At 49.3% G+C, this 4,779-nt stretch overlaps 1 non-coding gene across 1 annotated transcript; it reads right to left on the bottom strand.

Annotated features, from left to right (window-relative positions):
• Window positions 1–830: 830 nt before the first annotated feature.
• LOC149332264 (U6 spliceosomal RNA) lies at window positions 831–936 on the bottom strand. Its single transcript, XR_016285369.1, has one exon. It is a non-coding gene; the product is annotated as a U6 spliceosomal RNA (small nuclear RNA).
• Between the last annotated feature and the right edge of the window lie 3,843 nt (window positions 937–4,779).

Genomic DNA, 4,779 nt, shown 5'->3' with positions numbered 1-4,779 from the left:
GCTGTTTTCAGCTGCCCTGTTTTCTTGTTCCTGCCTTTCATGTCACCAGCATCGAATCTCGAGTCTGGTCCCTCCACCTCTCAATTCGGTAGCTCACTTTCATTGCACTTTTTCCGCCACGAGTGCAGTTTGCTTTCTTGAAATTTTGCAACAATTTGTGCTCTTGTAATTTGTTGTAATTCGTTGTAACTTTTTGTAACTTGTAATTGTAGCTTGTTGCAATAGGAGGGATGGGTCCGCCAGCTTGTTTATGACAGGCGGATCTTCATTGACAAGTGGCCCTGATCCGTCTTTGCCAAAGGTAACCAGGGAACGAGGTTCGCCTTTTAGCCGCATGATGGAGCCCTTTACCACCCCTAAAGTTCAAGAGGTCTGGAAAGGTGCGGAGAAAGGCTTCCTTTCCTGGAAGCTTAGCTTAGCTTCAAGGCTAAGAAATGGATTCCGTTGCTTGGTAGCTTTTGTCAAAGACAGTTTATGGCTGCTGGTTGACACCCAAAGTTCTAGAAAATAAAGGCCGGGGCTTTTTCTTTTTCACTTTATATCAAGCGGATTATTCGGGCAATTTTAAAAGGCGCATGCTGGTCTTAACGTCATGGCTTGCTGTTCTGCCCCTTATTGGTTCGGTTTACTGGGGTTTAACGTCCCAAAGCAACCCAGGCTATTAGGGACGCCGTAGTGAAGTGCTCTGGAAATTTCGACCACCTGGAGAATCGCACAGTACACGGGCCTCTAGACTTTCGCCTTCATCAAAATTCGACTGCCGTGGCCGGGATCGAACCCGCGTCTTCCGGATCAGCACACGAGCGCCGTAACCTATAAGAGAAGTTTATAAAAATGTGGAACGCTTCACGATTTTGCGTGTCATCCTTGCGCAGGGGCCATGCTAATCTTCTCTGTATCGTTCCAATTTTAGTATATGTACAACCACTCAGCCACCGCGGCGGGGTAGCCTGGTGCCGTAATTTGCATGTGATATTTGAGAAGATACGGCTATCCTATTTGGTCGTACTGAGATGATTTGTGCGCTAATTCTCCGAGCAGAAGCTTTTCCAGGCTCGTTTTCACACGACGAAGTGATTTCAGATCAATGAGTAGCCTTTTTCTCTAAGTAATGTTTAAGTTTCATTAATACACATGCTACTGATAGGGCTTAACTATTAAGAATAACATTAGTAGTCCTACCCAGTATTCCTACCCAGTACCGCCACGTAGCTCAACGCAAGACTGTGGTGTCCACTTCCAAGAGGGCAGTTATGCGCGTTTCCTGTGCTTTCAGAGCTCCCACTTCTTTGGTTTCGTAGCTTAAAGCGCGACTGGGGTTTCCACTGTCCCATGTGGCCAGCTATTCGCCTTTCTTCTGCATTCGAAGCTCGTCATTTGAAGGTCAAATTTAGACGTCCGCGATTGACGCTTGAGGTCTCGTAGTGAAGTTTTCACTTCAGAATTCAGGTGCACTTTTGACTGTCTAAAGTGCTTAGAGGCGAAAGCGTTTTCCGCACCACTTTGCCTCTGTGTGACTGGATGTCGTCGCCACTGGATTACGTCCTGAATAATGGTTAATTATTAATTAGTGCTAATTACTGATTACTGACTAGTTACTAGTTAATGACGGTAAAGCTTGGCCTTTCGGAGTGGAACGCGACAGTGTTTTGCAGCGCTGTCAGGGAGTCCACGGAACGCCATCGCCCGTTAGGCGCGATGCCTTGCCCGTTGGAAACACCTTTCAACGCAACGCATTTCTGAGGGAAGGAAATGGCGCAGTAATTCCGTCATCTCGGTGGACACCAAAACCGCGCCGTAGAGGAAGCGAGGAAGTGGGAGTGAAAGAAAAAAATTGGCAGAGGCTTAGCTTGGTCAAGCCCGGAAGGTTGCGGAAGCAAATTGCGTGCAAGTTTAGCGATTACAGTAGTGCAAGGCGAAAGCCTGAGTGCTGCACGGAACGCCGGAATTAGCTTAAAGTGTTATGGACCTTAGGAACAAACACTTGGAGGAGAAATTCTACAGGCCTGTGTACTGTGCGACGTCAGTGGACGTTAAAGAATCCTAGGTGGTCGAAATTTCCGGAGCCCTCCACTACGGCGTCTCTCATAGCCTTAGTCGCTTTGGGACGCTAAAACCCATAAACCTAAACCCAACGAGTGTATTGTGGTCGTGCGGGGACCCTGTGGCGTGCCCCGAATTCCTGTTGAAATAAAGTTAAAGTTTTTATGCGAAGCATATTACTCGCACAACCGAGCTCTTCCTTGCTGCGCCGCGCACGGCCGCGTAGCTACCACTTGACCTTCATCGGCGCACCACGTGATATGACGTCACAACAGCTCTGAAAGCTGGGGCCTCGTGCGCTCGCTAGCGGACGCGCAGCCTCCGCCGGCGGCCTAACTCCCGCTCCTACCGCTAGGAGATACTGACGTCACGCAAAAGGCGACGCACTCGTTGAGTCAGTTGAGCAGCGAGATGTCGGCCAGGGACAGGGCGGCTCGCTAGACCACAAAACTATGCTTCGCATCCTAGGCTTAACCATACGCTAAGCCAGGCCATTTCTCTCTCTCTCTCTCTCCCTCTCTCTCTCTCTATGTCAGAGCGCATCAATGAACACCGGAATTAGCTTAAAGTGCTATTGAGGTGTCCACTAAACCACAGAGGTGGTAAGGCGCCTTTCCTTTCTTCCAAACCAACGCAGTCTACAACGCTGTCTATGTCAGAGCGCATCAACGAACGCCACAACAGAGGTCAAGCTAAAGGTCAAACGTGGATCCCCCGGGACGACGCTGAAGGCTCAAAACCTAGCGCAGTATTGCTTTCGCAATAAAAAGGGAAAGAGGAGCTTGAATGAAGAAAGTGAACATTGTAATTGAAGGAAGGAATTGGCGCAGTAACTGTCTCACATACCTCGGTGGACACCCAGGGGATTGACAACTATAGAGGGACAGAATTTCGGCCTACAGTATGGGCCATTAAAGGCTTTCGCCTTAAAACGCTTTCCAGCTGCTCACCCAGGGGGAAACGAGGCAATATGGTGGCCCGTTGCTTTCGACGCGAAACGTGCCCGAACTGTAAACACACGCGCGATGCTTGACTGCTGTCTAGAGGGGGAAAGGGGGTGACGATACCGAAACGGTAACAGCGCTAGCAAAAATTCTGAAAGCACTTGTCTGCTTACGTGGAGGAATGCGATAGCATATGTTTTAAAGAAAGGAAAGGGCGCAGCAACGCTCAAATCTCGACAGCTCGGTGGATGCCTCAACCGCGCCTTAAAGTGTGCAACTGAAGGTGCATATTCCATTGGTCCGAACCCCTGTCGCAAGCTAGCCTCTAACTTGACTAAAACATATCAGCTATACGAGAAGAGAAATGCTATGCATCATGTGGAATGCTGTGCGATGAACGATTGCTCAAAATTTTGAAGAATTTTTTTCGGTAATACTGCCGCCACATTGAGGTCACCCAGTGATGACATCGGTGGGAATTCGTGTGCTTAAGCCAGCGACTGTGAATCAGTATGAGGTTTGCTGTCATTCTTTGTAGAGGGACGGATGTGTCTGATCGTGAGTCCAAATAAACTTCTCTTATGAGTATTCCTGATCTTGCATGCCAGCGACCCGATTTCGATTCTCATTGATGCTCCAATTTTGTCCATCATTATTATTGTAATGCGTTGGCCGACCGGCGTCAACAACGTACGGGCCGCACATATGCCCCGGCATGAAGGGTGCATGTTCCCGCTGAGTTTTTCCTTAGCTCTGAAAAGGACTCCGCCTTCGTACATGCCCCGAACGTTCGAAGACAGCGCTCTTCCTCGAGTCAAAGAGGCTTTGTTGTTTGCACCATATGCACGCTTATAAGCGTGAGGAGTGTTGAAGTGCGAGCTGTTTTAAGCATGAAATGCTTTTAGCTCCCGTTGTCGGCAGTGCGGTGACGTCACGCCGAGGCCGAGAGCCAACATCCGGGCACTGAATTTCACTAATCAGGGCAATGAATTCCACTCATCCTCCTCCCCTACGGCACCTCTTCCTCTCTTTCTTCTTTCACACCTACCTTCCTCCCTTCCCTTACGGCGTGGTTCAGGTGTCCGCCGATATATGTGAGACAGATACTGCGCCATTTCCTTTCCTCAAAAACCAATTTACCTGGCACTGAAACGAGAGCATACGGGCACCGTACGAGATTTAACGAGACACTCTAAGCCCTCCTACAGGACCGGCATACAAGCGCCAGTAGCTTCGCGCCGAACGGGTGGTGGCGTTCCTCCCTTCCTGTACGGTGCGGTTCGGGTGTCCACCGAGATGACAGAGAATTATTGCGTAATTTCCTTTCCTCAAAAAGCATCGCGTTCAAAGAGCAAGGCATCGCGCCGAACGGGTGGTGGCGTTCCGTGGTCTGCCTGGCAGCAGTATAACAAGTATGATCATGGAAGACAGTTGGGCTAGTTGGTGTGAATTCGTTAATGACTGCGACATTGCAACTAGCGTGGAAACACAAGGACAGCGACACAAGAAACCGACGGGACAGCGTGCTGTCCCGTCGGTTTCTTGTCTCGCTGTCCTTGTGTTTCCACGCTAGTTGCAATGTCGCAGTCATTAACGAATTCACACCAACTAGCCCAACTAGCGTGCTGTCCCGTCGGTTTCTTGTGTCGCTGTCCTTGTGTTTCCACGCTAGTTGCAATGTCGCAGTCATTAACAGTATAACAAGCTGTCCCGTTCCACTCCTAAAGGCGAAGCTTAAGCGTAATTAATTAGCAGTTGACTAGCATTTAGTCATTAATCAGTAATTAGTCAC

This window comes from Amblyomma mixtum, chromosome 8, assembly GCF_055824585.1.
Source record: "Amblyomma mixtum isolate Tamu chromosome 8, ASM5582458v1, whole genome shotgun sequence".
In the NCBI taxonomy this organism is placed as follows: Eukaryota; Metazoa; Arthropoda; class Arachnida; order Ixodida; family Ixodidae; genus Amblyomma; species Amblyomma mixtum.
The sequence above is the reverse complement of the archived record's forward strand: the minus strand, read 5'-3'. Positions and strand labels throughout refer to the sequence as shown.